The sequence below is a fragment of the Aethalodelphis obliquidens genome, unplaced genomic scaffold, assembly GCF_003676395.1.
Source record: "Aethalodelphis obliquidens isolate GAN/ISIS:26980383/991018 unplaced genomic scaffold, ASM367639v1 scaffold10, whole genome shotgun sequence".
Taxonomy (NCBI): Eukaryota; Metazoa; Chordata; class Mammalia; order Artiodactyla; family Delphinidae; genus Aethalodelphis; species Aethalodelphis obliquidens.
The window spans coordinates 18,925,184-18,941,957 of NW_020837954.1; positions in this window are offsets into that span (position 1 = coordinate 18,925,184).

Sequence of the window (16,774 nt, forward strand, 5' to 3'; positions counted from 1 at the left end):
CAAGGAAAATCATCTAGGATAAAGTGTAGCACTACATAACGATAAAGGAATCAATTCTCCTGGAAGACAAAACAATTTACAATGTGTGTGCATGTAAAAACAGAGCATCTAAATAAGTGAGACAAACAGTGATAGAACTACATGGAGAAATACATAAATACACCACTATAGTTGGAGACTTCAACACCCATTTTTAAGCAATTGATAGAGCCATCAGATATAAAATCATCAAGGCCATAACTGAAGAGAACTGGATCTAACTGATATTTATAGACTACTTCATCCCACAGCACTTGAATACATTTTCTTTTCAAGCTCACATGGAACATTTACCAAGATAGATCATATTATGGGCCAGTAAAACACACCTAAACAAATTTTAATAAATAGAAATTATATAGATTATGCTCTCAGACTACAATGGAATACAAAATAAAATTGAATTCAATTACAAAATGTTTTCAATAACAGAAAATCTCAAAATATTTGGAGAGTAAAAAACACACTTCCCAATAACACTAGGGTCAAAGAAGAAATCTCAAAAGAATTTAAGAAATACTTTGAAGAAAATGAAAATACAATCTATCAAAATTTGTGAGATGCTGTGAAGGCAGTGTTTAGAGGGAAATTTATAGCATCAAATGCATGTATTATAAGAAAAGACAGATCTAAAATCAACAATCAAATCTATTTTAACAAGTTAGAGAAGGAGAAACAAGGGAAATTTAAGCCTAAAGCAAATAGAAAGAAATAATCAAATTTAGAGCAGAAATAAATGAAATGGAAACCAGAAATCACTGAAGCACAAAGCTGGTTCTTTTGACAATATCAATAACATTTATGTAAAAAATTGAGCCAGGATAACCAAGAAAAATGTGAAAAGACAAAAAATACTAATCTCAAGTTGGGAGTGTCCATCACTAATAATCCCATAACATTTAAAAATAACTGTAAAGGAATATTATGAACAACTCTATGCTCACAAATTTATTATAGTAATTTGAGAGCTAAAATTATAACACCTTTAGGAGAAAATATAGGAGAAATACTTGTGACTTTGAGTTAGGCAAATATTTCTTAAGACAGCAAGAATAACGCATATATTTTAAAAAGTAATAAGTTAAGCATATCGAAAGTTTTTGAATGCTCCTCAAGATGCACCATTAAGAAAGTAAAACAAAAACAAAAGAAAAAAAACAAAAAAAGAAACCCATAAGCTGAAAGAAAATATTTGCAAACCATACATCTGAAAAGTGACTTATCTTTAATAAATACTAAGAATTCTTATAATCCATTAAAAATTGCAAAAACCAAATAAGATGTATACCAGCCCTTATAAAATATATGATTTGTGCTTATTATAAAAAAAGGTGTTCAACATCAGTTATTAGGTCGACAACATAAAAGACTGACAATATATCATTCTGGGAAAGATGTGGAGGAACTGGAATGTTCAGACATTGATGATGGGAGTGTAAAATAGTATATCTGCTTTAGAATAGAGTTTGACAATTCCTTAAAAATTATACATATAAATATCAAATGACCCAACTTTTCTACTTGTAGATATATACCTTCAAATATATAAAATTATATCCATACAGCTACATGTACATGACTGTTCATACCAGCATTATTTATACTAGATAAAATCAGGAAATAATTCAGTCAACCAACTAGTGATAAACAAAATGTTTATCCTTATATGCTATTCAGCAATAAAAATGAATGAATTACTGATTTATGCAGCATCATGGATAAGCCTCAAAAACATGCTAAGTGAGAGAAGTCAGATCAAAAAGACTACAGTCTTGGAAATTTCCACTAATATAAATGATGTGAAAATAAAATGTAATGGCCTGTTTTTACAAGGGATATTTTCTCAAGGTCTTCCTCTGAATGTTACTTAAGATTTCAGATCAAGTTTTCTGTTCATTCCTGTGTGATTCTTCAGAGAATTGATATGTCACCCTCTGGAATTACTAATAATTGTTCAATAGCTTCTGAGTTTCAGAAATAAAAAATTCCTCCATTTTCTCTCACTAAAATTTGTTCCATATCTAACAATTTGCTGACTCAAATACCTCTGAAAACTATTCTTAGGTAATAGTCAGTAAATGATGAATTAAATGTGATTCTTTAATACCTAACCAAACTAAACTGTATATAAATGTATAATTGTACCATTTATTTGACAACATACTAGTGAAATCACCAATGTCATTTTCAAATATTCTGCAAATATCCTAATATGTAATTTTTAAAGTAAAGTAACAGAACATGGCAATATCAAGACCAGAAGAATCCAAGTCATTTGATTTATTTAGTAAGTAAAGGACAAGTGGTTGAACAGCTTAGTATTTCTGAAGGGAAAAATCATTTTACACAACTTTGAACTTAGATCAGAGCAATACAGTGTAGGTGAGAAAAAGTGAATCAGATAAATTCCTGAGTGTCTCTGGAGCGAAGATAAGCACCACAGATTGTCTCCTTTTGAGAGAGGAATATTGGGGTGAGAAGGTCATAGTGATCAAACCCCATCAGGTGACTGACTATTAAATTCAATAGCCTCTGCAGTTTTCTTATCAACTTCTCAAATCTCCATTAAGGAAATGTCTCAAGGGAGAGGGACAAATAAACCATAGGGAAAGTGGTTTGAAATAAAGCCAGCTCCAGGATAAATGTCTAGTTACCAGTGAATGTGAAAATAAAAACAGCTACAAAATATAAGCAGGTTAGTGTTATTTAAATCATTACAAATGCAGATTTAAATGGGCCAGTTCTACTGAACCAAATAATCACTTGATGTTGGAAATCCTATAATTAACATATAAAGCATAGACATTTGGAACAGTTAAATTCTATCTGAAGATCCAGTCTCTTGTTTAGGGTGTAAAATCATGCATTGTGTTCTTAGATATATGGACCCCTCTAATAAAGTGTTATAAATAAGGGTAGAGTCAGGAACATTCCTGATTATTTTTGTTTTTTTCATATGATCCTTCCTTATGGAAAATGGGACTGAAACAATCAGAATTTCTAGATGAATCTGTCTCCCTCTGTCTTTAATATTTATATTAGAGTGGCATATAAATTTAATGCCAATGAAAAGGGGTGTGTGTGTGTGTAAGCAAGATTTTCAATAAGTCACAATTTGACTCCAACTTAATAATTTTCAATAGTACAAAAATAATCTAGTGATGGTAAAATAATCTAGACATAGAGTCCCAACTTTTTCTTTTTGCAACATCTTCTATCCCTAAATTTTATCTGGAAATACATAAGCACACTATTCATGGTATGGATGACACATTGTTCACATTGTCAATGTCATGGAACACTTGTAAGTTCAGCAGCATTCTAAAGTTCCACAAAACAAAATAACTATCTTGCTCTAACTCATCTCCATTGTAAAGATTATAGAGAACTAAAAAAGAGAGCTTTAGAGAACTAAAAGCTCTCAAATGGGACCAAAAAAAAAAGTTTTGGGTTTTGATCATCTTGTAATTTTGAGTTACTGCAGTATAATCTAAAATTTAAATGTTGGCACATTTAATAGCGTATCATTATAATTAAAGTGTATAAATTAGATATTTATGCATTACTTATTTGTGCCTTCTAAAGGAAGCTATTACTTAATAAATTCAATAGAATTCTTTAAGCTACTCTAAGAAACTATACTAAAATCTGACCAGCCATCTGTCAGTAGACATACAGCTGTCTCAAGTTTCTGTAGCTTCACTGTATTTTGAGAGATGTATGGTGTATAGATCTTGGCTCCCTCTAACTTTTCCACTGATCCTTCTACACAGTTGCCTATATGATGATTTTCATCTATAATTATACTCCATGTGTATATAGTAATCACAAATATTTTGTTATAGTATTTTGAGATCCTGTTTTCTTATTTGAAGAAATAGTTGTAAATAAAGGTTTCTATAATGAAAGAAACATTTTTATAATTACTTTAATACTTTAAATAATAAAATTACTTTAAATAATAAAATTGATACAATTTAATATAATGAGTGTGAATAAAACATTTATAATTACTAAAAAAAGTCAATAGCTCTTACATCCATAGCTTTAAGCAAAACCTGCCAGATTAAATAATATATCATATATGATTTCATCTCTATAGAAAAAAATCTGTAAATACTCTTAAATGTTACAGTAGTATTTATCTTGTGGTCTTGTGAAGTCTGCTAAGGACACACCTATGAGCTCTGCAGTCTTTGAAGCCCTAGGAACCTCTGGTCAATACTGCAGTTATAGTGGTGGAGTCGTACAGAACACAGCAGAGTGAGGGTCCAGGTAGGAAGCACCTTGGCTCTTCTCAGCATTAACTTCACATTAACGTGTTTTCGAAGCTGTCTTCTCCCAATGGAGCTACCCTACCTGTCCTGAGCTACACTACCTGTCCTGTATATCCCATGAGGTCCTCTAATTCCTCCATCTGCTGCCAACACATTTTCCCACTGGCTTTCCTTCCAGTTGTTAGTACCATTCTGATTTGTTTCATGAAGGTTAGTTATAGTTACAAAGATTCAAGGGGTATGCCTGAAGTGTCAGAATTCAGAGAGTGTTACATTTATGATGCACACTCTTATATGCATGTATATTGATGAAATTTAAAAATTCAAGTAACCAAGAATAAGTTTACTAAATGACTTGAAAGACCTCAACACCAAAAGCAACACATCATTACTGAGAGAAATTAAAGAATGTCAAAGTAAATGGAGGGTTATACAATGGTCATGGATTGGAAGACAATAATAGAAAGACGTCAGTTCTCCTCAAATTGACATTGCACTAAGTAAAAACCTTAGCAGATTTTTCTATTGAAAGTAGCAGGCCTATTTTAACAGTTGTGGAGAAATGCAAACGTCTGAGACTAGTCAAGGCAATGAAACTTAAACACTTCTAGGTATTAGAAGATTATAATGACAAAAAGTATGGATTTTACACAAGAGTAGAAAAATAGACAAGTGGAACACAATAGGTATTCCAGAAAAAGTTATAACCACATACTTAGTCTTGATATGTGACAATGTTCACAGCAGTTTAGAAAAAAATTATATTTTTCTTAACAATAAAAATAATTTAAAAATCGTCTTCCTTTTCCCATCCCATAGCGACTTAAAGTATGATTACTTACAATAGAATTGTCTAGCATATTTTGAAAATGAAAAATTGTATTATATCACAACTGTTTGAGAACATGCATTGATTAAATGGTCATTAAATGCTGAATGTAGAGAAAGTAACTTTGATTTGTCAAAATAAGTGAAGGATGATAAAAATAAATACAAAAGGCATATATATTACTTATTTGAAATGCTAATACATCTGAAATTTGTAGTTTCAAGGAAGTATCCTAGATCACCATAGCTAGTCACTCCCTGAATACTTTTTTAATGTATATGTTTGTAGAAAACCTGGGAATTTCTCCACCTTAAGGGTCCTTGATGTTCCTTCATGCTACTACTGACTTCTCAGTTACCAAAAATTATATGTTGAATTAAGGAGAATACATTATTAAGTACTTTCTTACACCATTAACAAGATTAAGTTGATATTTGTGTCAAGTTTTGTTTTGAAGCAGATTCAGAAAATCTTGTCAGCAAAAACGATCTTATTTTTCGTGTGGTTGAGACAATTTGTGACAAATTTCCAACTTTCAAATGTATCAAATTACTACAGTTTACCCTTGAACAGCATGGATTTGAACTGCACTGGTCCACTTAGATGCAGATTTTTTTCATTTCTATACTACTACATGTTCCCCTGTTGGTTAAATATTCAGGTGTGGAACCACAGATATGGAGGACTGACTATAAGTTATACCTGAATCTTTGACTGCAGGGAAGGTCGGCGACCCCAGCTCCCACATTGTTCAAGGGTCAACTGTATATTTTAATTTTCCCCATTTGGCTAGGTTTTTTTTTTCTTTTCTTCAACAAATTTGTTCTTTTTAGTACTCATTATAGACCAAGATGGATATTTTATTTAAAGGAGTACTGTTGAAATGTTAAACCAACAGAACTATATTTTTAACACTGAATAGCTCATTGCTTTTAATTTAAAACAGAATAAATTATTTGACTAATTTATGCTTGTAAAATAAAGTTAAATGCCACTTAAATATTATAAATATTCATTAAACAGATATAAATATTATAAATGTTTATATGTACTAAGTCTTTCATCGTAAAAGTGACACAAAAGGGGTGGAGTTACAGTTACCTTCCCCAAATTTGTCCTTAAATTGATCAAAATTTCCAAGTGTATTTATTTATGAAATGTATGCTTTTTTAACGGTCTCACCCAAGCCAGACACACTAGAAATAGCTAATTTGTCTGCTAGATGCCTAAGATAGTAGTAATTGATCAGAAATAGTACCCTCTCATATCTTATTAAGCAGAGATGTCTACCACATCCTAGTAGAGGAGAAATATGTGAAATGATGTAGAGTTTTGGAAGAAAGTATGATATTTAGGGTAACAAGTTTGATATCATATAGACAAAAGCAAAGGAGGTGGGGAGAGAGGATCAAGAAGAGAGGAAAGGAGGCTAGATTTTCCTAAGCACAAATCATTAAAGAACTTCCTGATCTGCCATTCTAAGAAATGTAGAAATCTTCTATAGGCAGTAGGGACCTATATAAGATTTCTGCCAGAGAAACAAATTGAGCAGATTTCGATTTTTGAAAGAGAATTCATGGAGTTGTAAAGAATGGAAGTCAGTTCTTCACAAAGGAATATTGTGTACTAGAAGACAGCTGATTACTGTCTGTGCTGCTTTCACCTATTTTTTTCTTCAGGAAATGGCTACATAATATAATTTTCTATCTAGATTCCCTATAATGTCCTTAAACCTATTTGAGTTTGCTAGAGTCTGTAAATAATTGTTTACCATCTCTATATGCCTAAATATAATTAAAATGCTTAAGTGTCCTAGGAAAGTTATTTCATCTGTAAAGTATATCCAAATGACATTCCCATCATTTGATAACATCGTCTCCCCTTGCAACCATTTTGTACCATGTTTCTACATATCCCAGTGTTAACTCTTCTTTGTGTAAAATTCTACACTTGGCTGAACTGATCCTCTTTATTACTTAGATAAAGAGGGATTAAAGGTCCATATATTTTCCTACTAAAAGATAGTAGTTGGCTCTGCTGTGCCTCAGCAAAGATACACTAGAACTGTTCAACCCTGGCAATGTTTGTAAATCAACAGCTCTAGAAACACACAACCTCAAAACGTTTCCAAAGAAAAGTTGTGACATTTTATCTGGCCCTGTATACTCCAATATGACTAACAAGTCATTTTTAACAAGTTAAAAAATGGAAATAGCCTAATATAATAAACTTGTATATCATTATTAGCACTATTTTTAGAAGAAAATTATATGTTTATATACTTTTATATTATATATTTATTATATATATACATATATATATACATATATATGTATATATATATAAATTCTTATATGTCCAGTTGCCATAAGCATTTTAATAATGGAAGCCTAGTTACAGGAATCTTGGTAAAGGCCAGTCAATGATTTCTTTTTTATTTGGTGTGAAAAGTAATTTATTATGTCACTCTTCTCTGGCTATTCAGTAACACAGACCTCATTTCAATGCATATGTTGCTCAGCTAAAGGCTCATGTGCTCTCCTTAAATAGTTCCTGTTAATAAGGTTTTGAAATTTACACTCTAAAGGAAATATTATATAATCCCTGGAGTTTGTAGATGATAATACCTAATTATTACAACTGTGACACAATGTGGATAGTCCTGTAAAGTTTTTTTTTAATGTTGTAGAATATACATAATACAAAATTTACCATATGACTACTTTTAATTATACAGTCCAGTTGCACTAAGTACCTCACAATGTTGTGCAATCATCACCACTGCCTCCAAAACCCTTTCATTAACCCAAACTGAAGCTCTGTACCCATTAAATACTTCCCCATTCTTCCCTCTCCCCAGCCCCTGGTAACCACCACTCTACCTCTGTCTCTATGAATTTGATTATTTTAGGTACCGTATATAAGTGCAATTGTACAATATTTGTCCTTTTGTGACTAGCTTATTTCATTTAGCATAATTTCTTCAAAATCATTCATATTGTAGAATGGAGCAGAATTTTACTCATTTTTTAAAGTTAAACATTATTCCATTGTGTGTATGTACCACAGTTTGTTTATGCATTCGTCTATTGATAGATTCGTGAATTGTTCCCATCTTTTGGCTTTGGTGAACAATGCTGCTATGAACAATGGTATATAAATATCTGTTTGAGTCTCTGCTTTCAATTCTTTGGGGCATATAACAAGAAGTGGAATTGCTGAATCATATGGTAATTCTAATTATTTTCAGAAGCACCACACTATTTTCTACAGTGGCTATACTTTCTTATATTCTCAACAACAATGCACATGGATTAAAGTTTCTCCACATCCTTGCCAACACTTGTTATTTTTTGTTGTTTTATAGTGGCCATCTGATGGTCTGTAGTGGTATCTCATTTTGGCTGATTAAGTTTTTAATAGATTTACTTTCCCAAAACAAATGCAATAGTAAAGACATCAAATATTTCCACAAAAGGCCCTTTTACACACTACAATGGTTCAAAAGACTAGTTTTCTATGAGATACCTATCTCACCTGTCATTGGCATGTCACCACTTCCTATAATCTCAATATAATACTGTTTCATGGAAATCTAAGGATAAATATGAAAGGAAACAGTAAAGAGATAAACGTTATCAATTTTAACTTTGTTAATATTTCTTCAAGAGAGTATTTTATCATCAGTTTTTCCCCTACATAAAAACATTTGTGGGGCTTTCCTGGTGGCGCAGTGGTTGAGGGTCCGCCTGCCGATGCAGGGGACACAGGTTCGTGCCCCGGTCCGGGAGGATCCCACGTGCTGCGGAGCAGCTGGGCCCGTGAGCCATGGCCGCTGAGCCTGCGCGTCTGGAGCCTGTGCTCCGCAACGAGAGAGGCCACAACAGTGAGAGGCCCGCGTACCAAAAAAAAAAAAAAAAAAAAATTTGTGACATAAATGCCATACTTACTACTGTAAGTGATTATCTCTTTTTAATATAGTTTTTCCTGATGTATAATCATATGTAACTGGAATAAGAAAGTCAGGGATTGGAGAGAATGATACACAGTGAGACTTCTAAATAATGAAAATCACCATCTATGGCCCAGAGAGAGAGAGAAAATTTCATTTGAATGACTTCTAGGAGTGTCCTTCATACTCAATATAATATAATATGTAATATAAGACATCTGTTTATAATAATAGCATGTGATATCAAGTAGCATTTAAAATCTGGTACATATCAAAATATGAGGAGAATAAAATCTTCTGTGACAGATTAGTAGATGTATAATTTATTAGTCCTTGTTCTGATAAAGAATGCAAGAAATAAATTTGATAAAGTTAGCAAGGTAATATCTTTAATTGAAAACATAAGAACCTAAACAATACTGTGTTAAAAGTATGTATAAAAATCAACATAGGTTTTATAACAGATATTATACTTTTCAATGAAAGAGTCTAGGCCTGGACATCAAGAACAATATCACAGGAACATCAGGAGACACAGATACTCATGAAAGAGATTCAGAAATAATAAATCTGGAGTACAGTTTTTACTGATTTTTACTTATTTTAGAGCCCTGAAATATTCACCTTTCAATTTTTAGATTTTAGATTTCTCAGTATGAAGCATACAGTGATCTTATTTATTATAGTAAATCTGATTTATCATTAATTTTAAAAAAGCCACAGGGAAAATTGTTTACAGTAGAAATTGTTTAAATCCTTCTGAATCTTGGACAATAGTCTGAAAAGTAATTTGTTTAAATAGCTCAGATACTCTTCGATATTAATTAAAATTTAATCAGTCCATTCTGTCTACAAGAAAACGTATATGTATATAATGAATTACAAATGTAATGAAATATGTATACAATGATATCTATACATAGAAATAGATATGTATTTTCACAGCCAAAGACCCTAGCTAAACATGTGAAAACATAGTGAGTTTTTTCTCAATAAACAAATATTTTGAAGTTCAGTTTAATATTTTACAAGATAAATTATCAAGCTTTATGCATAACTTTTTTCTTACTGATGATTTTTACATCCCATTCCTCTAACCACAAATATAATTATATCATATACATACAATTTATATAAAGTATTGGTTTACTGACATTTTCTGACTCTAGACAGACTTTCCCAGTAGGACAAATAGCATATGATCTTAATGAAAATTATTCAAACAATACCACCTAGTAAATCAATGTAGGAAGAACCAGCAACATATAACTCTTATATGTTATCCAGAACTTCCACTGCCAGCCAATTTGAAATAATATGGGACAAATGTAACCTCTTTCCTGAAATAACTGAATATCAGACAAAATATCTGAAACAACAGTTTTTAAGATACTGAACATCAGGCAATGAAGAACAGTGATCCCTGTGAGACAAGACACAAACAAGGTGAATCTTATAATTGCCTAAGCTTACTGCATTAAGTTTCCAGGTGGCAGTAGTGAGGGAGGGCAGAGAAAACCTACTTCCTAATTAAGAAAATGGAGTTGAGATTCCAGGAGATAAAGACAACTAGAATTTGTGGATGATGTATCAAAGAGGAAAGAGCTTCACAGACAGAGAACTGTGGAGATCTGCAGAGCGTCCCCCTCAAATATTCAACAGGGTATTGATCAGCACATGGCCTCAAGAAAACGTTTTAATATTGAGGAAAGAACTACCTGAAAGAATTAAAAGTAACAATATCTGGCACTCACACAGGACTGAGAATAATACCTGTTTCCAAAGGATTGTACTGGAAAATTTCATAAATTACTGAGCACTTGTTATAGTACTCAGAAGAGTCTTGCCTTAGGTGTAAAGAATAATAAGCTCTAAGCTAAACACTGATTTTTTCCTGCCTAGCAAATCTTAAAAGCAAGGCTTGAAAGGATCTACCTCTTTTCTAAGTATTGAGTTGGCCAAAAAGTTCATTCAGTTTTAAGTAAAAATAAAAGGCACGTATTTCATTTTCAACAAGACATTTATTGAACAACGTATTCCTTAACAAATGAACTTTTTGGCCAACCCAATATATTAAATGCACCCTAGAACAAACTCAAGAATATTTTAATTTTAATTTTTTTTTTTTTTTTTTTTTGTGGTACGCGGGCCTCTCACTGTTGTGGCCTCTCCCGTTGTGGAGCACAGGCTCCGGACACACAGGCTCAGCGGCCATGGTTTATGTGCCCAGCCGCTCCACAGCATGTGGGATTTTCCCGGACCGGGGCACGAACCCGTGTCCCCTGCATCAGCAGGCGGACTCTCAACCACTGCGCCACCAGGGAAACCCAAACTCAAGAATATTTTATAGGATTATAAAAATATCCAGCATGCAACAAAGTAAAAAAACCAAAACTGTCTCCAATACAATATAAAATTACCAGACTACCAAAGAAGTAGGAAAATATAACCCATAATGAGTAGAAAACTCAGAAAAATCAATTAAAACAGTCCAAGAATTAACACAGATGTTACAATTAGCAGACAAGGATTTGAAATATTTCACATAACTATTATAATTCATATACTCAAAAAGATAGAGACATAGAAGATAAAATATGAACCAAATTGAGTTGTGGAGATAAAAACTGTAATGAATGTGATGAAAAATACACCAGATGATTTTAATGGCAGATAAGACACAGCTAGAAGCTATTCAAAATGAAACACAAAAAGGAAAAAAAAAAAAAAAAACTAAAAAGATTAATAGAGCTTCAATTGACTGCCAGAAAACTTGAAGCAGTCTAATATATGTGTAATAGGAATCCCCAGAGAAGACATGGTGGAGAAACTGAAAATAATATTTGAAAAATTATGACTAATAACTTTATAAATTTGATATAAATTATATACCAACACATCCAATAGTTCAGAATATTTCAGGCACAAGAAAGAAGACATATTCTAATAATACTTTACTTGTCTGAGATTCTTCATCCCCATTCTTCAGGCATAGCTTAGATTGGCAGTTGTTTGCTCCCCACCCCATGGCAATTTGAATATGTTATACCACTGACTTCTTGCATGTATGTGGATGATGTGAAATAGACTGTCAATGTAAATCTTAGCTTTTGGAAGTGCTTTGCAATTTCCTTTTTTATCCTCTATGATTTTATTTTCTCTTTTTTGTAATTTAGGATTTTCAAAATACTATATTGACCTGTGAGTATTATATGGAAGACTTGTCTTCTGTCATTCCTAGAAAATTTTATGCCATTATATCTTTGGAAAATAATTTCCCCAAATTCTGTTTTTTTTAAAATTCCCCATAAGGTTTAAGTTTGTTTATTATGTTTTAATTCAGCAAGTATTTTTTCCTGTGAAATATAATGTAAAAACTTAAAAAACAAAAACCTCAATTACATAGAGTCAGGAGGTCAGAAGGGGAAGCTTTCATGCTCTGCAAAGATAGCAGAGTTCAACAGGAAGAAGCAAGATGCCTCTTCTTTCCTGGCAAGGATTCAGCCATTGAAGCCATGGACTCTTTGTTTACTATACCCCTCCCAAATTTCTCTTCCCCTCCATAAAAATGTTCTCCTTCCCTTGCAGTGTGGGCACTTGTACATGACTAACCATGGTTGCAGATCCTGAACTGCAGTTCTCTGCTGATCCCAAATAAATCTGCCAATGAAAAAAATTAATCAACAGTCTATGGAAGAAATGGAAAATTTTGTTCAGGCCAACCTGAGGATTATAACACTGAGAGAGTCTTTCAGAAAGCTCTGAGGATTGTTTCATCCATTAGAGGTCAAAGCACAGTTATATAAGTTTTTGAGACAAAAGGTTATAGGTCCAATGACATATTGCTGACAATTTACATGATCCATACCTATACATACAGAGCAAGTAATGGGTCATGGGCTATCCTGGTCTCTTACAAGATTAAGAAGGAAGGTTTTCTCCTAAGGAGGTCTGGTTACTGCAGATGCACAATACACATTAAAGGGGAGGGAGGAAGCCCAAATGGGCAAAGAAAAATTTTATGCTTAAATTCTTCTTGTCTTACTATAAAATATGAATTTTATTTTTTATTATTTTTTTCATATTTTTTCCACTATGGTTTATTATAGTATATTGAATATAGTTCCCTGTGCTATACAATAGGACCTTGGTAATCCATTCTATATATAATAGTTTTCATCTGCTAGTCCCAAACTCCCAATCCAACCCGAATTTTATTTCATCAAACCCATCTTTGCTGGAGAAATACCCAGCAGTCTGTTTGTTTAAGGTCAACAATAGTATCCACATAGTCTTTTGAAGTTAGATAAATAGATGATTCAAAAATAATATAAAGAATGAGAATTAAGGCAAGCACAGCATGGGACAAGAAAGAGTAACAACAATAAATGTTGGGAAGAAGAGTGTGATACTGTGATTTATAGTAAGAAACATATATTTGTTTTTCATCCCTGTTTCTGGTAAAAAGCACAGATAACCTTTGGAATCTCCTAGGTGATGAGAGCTTTAAAATGTCTTTTGTTATATTAATCAGGCAACCTTTGGAAAGCCCCCAGGAAACCTAAAGATGTGGACTATTTGCCAGGGGAGCCAACCTTGTGATTAGAGGGTTGAAACTTTCAGTCCCACCTCTGACCTCTTGGGAGGAAAGAGGGAGTGGAGATTGAGTTCAGTCATCAATAGCCAATGATATAATCAATCAATCATGCCTATGTGATGATGCTTCCACAAAGACCCTAAAGGATAGGGTTTGGAAAACTTTCAGGTTAGTAAACATGTAGAGGGAGGTTTAAGGTGAGGAGTATACCTAAAGAGATCATGACAGTTTCATGCCTTTTCCACATGCTTTTCCCTATGCATCTCTGGCATCTTACTGTTCCTTTTATTATAACCAACAATCTAGTAAGTAAAATGTTCCTTTGAGTTCTGTGAGCTGCTGTAGCAAATTAATGGAAACTGAGGAGGAGATCATGGGAACTTCTGGTCTGTATCCAGTCAGGTAGCACAGGTGACCGTGACAATCTGGACTTGTGTTTGGCATCTGAAGTAGAAGGGGTGGGCAATCTTGTAGGACTGAGACCTTAACTTGTGGGATCCGATGATATTTCCAGATAGATAGTGTCAGAATTGATTTGAATTGTGGGGTAAGCAGCTGGTGTCTGAGAATTGCTTGGTGTGTGGGGACACTCCACATTGTAAATAGTGATCAGAATCATTAAAGGGGAACCCCAAAAAGGACAGAAAATTGATAGCGAGAGAATTAGAGTAGAAATTGAATGAGGGGTATTCCTGAAGCTAAAAAATACATGGTTTTTGAGGGAGAAAATTTTTACTTAAAAGTCTAATTCAAACATAGTAAATGGAAAAGTGTATATAGGATTTAGAAGAATTGTGAATCTTGACAAAAGCAGTTTTTGTGAAATGACATGTTTGCAAACATATGGCAATGCATTAAGAAGGCAGTGAGATTAAAAAAAATAATGCAGATAGTTAATGTGGACAACCACTCAAGCATTATACTATGTCTCGCCAAAATTAAGAGAGATTATTATGGTATGAAGTTGAGAGGGATTTTTATCATTGTTGTTGTTGGAATATAAAATTGACTTGAATGTATGTAAATACTACTAGAAGAAACCTATAAAGATAGAGAGCTCAAAGTCTCAGGAAAGACATAAGATAATGAATTGATTATGTTGTACAATGGGTTGCCCCATTAAGCAGCCTCTAAGATGAAACTTAGAAGGCAGGATGTTTATTAAGGACTACCCATGGGATAGACACCTGTGGAAGGAAGATGAATTGTGCAGAAGGAGACATCAGCTGAGATACAGACCCAATAATAGCCTCAAGCAATTTCACTAGGAATTCTATAGGTATAATAGCCTTTCATAATCGTCCCAAATTAGGCTAAGATGGCTAGGTCATCATATTCTTGCACAGATCAGTTATTAGATGTGCGCTGGCCTGGAAATCAGTGTATCTTGGGGCAAGGATGTCTAGAACTGAGGCAGTCGTTATAGGTAGGAGCAGCTGAAGGCTGCCTTCCAACAATAATCCCAGTAGCTGGGTCCTAGAAAAGAAAGAATGGTTGTGATCCTAAGTACAGAAGAAATAACTGCTTTGTATAGGTTAAGAGAACACTTTTACACCAAGAGTAAAACCAGCCTTACGGATGACTTGAAAAGACACAACTAGTTCTTGGTTTACATGGAAAAGAAACAAACTAGAAACAAATCTCCAATAACTAGCCAAATAACCCGGAAATAATAATTTGGGAAGAGATGATAATCCAAAGTCCAAAGCAGTAGTGAGGGGTCTGTCATCTAGTGAAGACTGGAAGTCAAATCAGGTAAGGTAATCATAGGGTCAAATGTAGATTAGCAACCCTAGAAAGACTATGGAGAGCATCAAAGAAACTTGACTAGTAAACATGAAATGGGGAAAAGAGTGGCTACATTCATTTAGAGTACCTTAAGTGATAGGGACTATGCTATTTTATGAGAAATGACATAGCATAGTGATTAAAAGTAAAAGCGCTGAAGCCAGAGAGCCAAGGTTAACAATCCCATATTGCCACATACAGCCTGGTGACCTCAAAGAAGTTACTTAGCAGTTCTGTGTATCAATTCTCTCTTCTGTGAAATGGAGTTGAAAATAATATTAAATTTACTTGGATTGCTGCAGGATTTTGTGAAAGTTTATATAGGGGCATTGTTAATGAATGGGTGATACCAATCATCACAATAATCAAAAACATCTGAGGCAAAGCAGAAACCCCCCAAAACTCAATTGTGGGATGAGACACAGGAATCAAAAGAAACAAATACTCACTTATTGACAATAAGATGGAAGTTAAAATTGGGAATTGAATGAGGGAAATTTTAATGCTGAGTCATTGAGATTTGAGCATAAAGTTCCTTTTATTAAACCTTTAACTGGCAAGATGAGTTCCAGAATGTGAAATAGGTTTGAAATATATATATGTGGATTTTGGTTGACTCTAATTGCAACAAGCCAGAAAACTAGTTCACAGCAAATTCTAAGGTGCATAAGGGGTAAGACTAATATTCATCAAGAAGTTGATATATGTCAGTCATTGTTAAAAGTACTCTATGTACATTATTTCATTTAATTCTCACAAACATGTGAGTTACTTATTTTAACATATATATATATAATATATAATTAAGATAGGGAAATCATGAATGATGATTACTGGTGATAATTACTCTATATATGGTGATAATAGTTCAAATTGATGAAATTTGAATTCAAATAGATGTTTGCCTCATTTCAAAGCTTGCACTGTCACATGTTGTGTTGCATGTGTGCTAATCTCACTTCAGGTAGCCTCAGGTAACTGGAAATGAGCATGCATCCAAAAAATAAGAAATAAAAGAGAAGATAAATAGGGATAAACAGGAGCATAATTTTATTAACCCCCTCAAAAATAATTAATTTACATATATAAAGTCATATATAGACATAGTCCTAGTTACAAGAAATAAAAATAAGGTTTGCGTATTTTCTGGTTTATTTGTCTCCATTTTCATTAATTATTAATAAACTACATAGTGTTTATATGCATTACAAAGTCTCTTTGACCTTATCTCACATAGAAAGAAATGGGAAATTTCCATCAGCTTGAACCTCCACCTGCAGAGTGAGAATCTT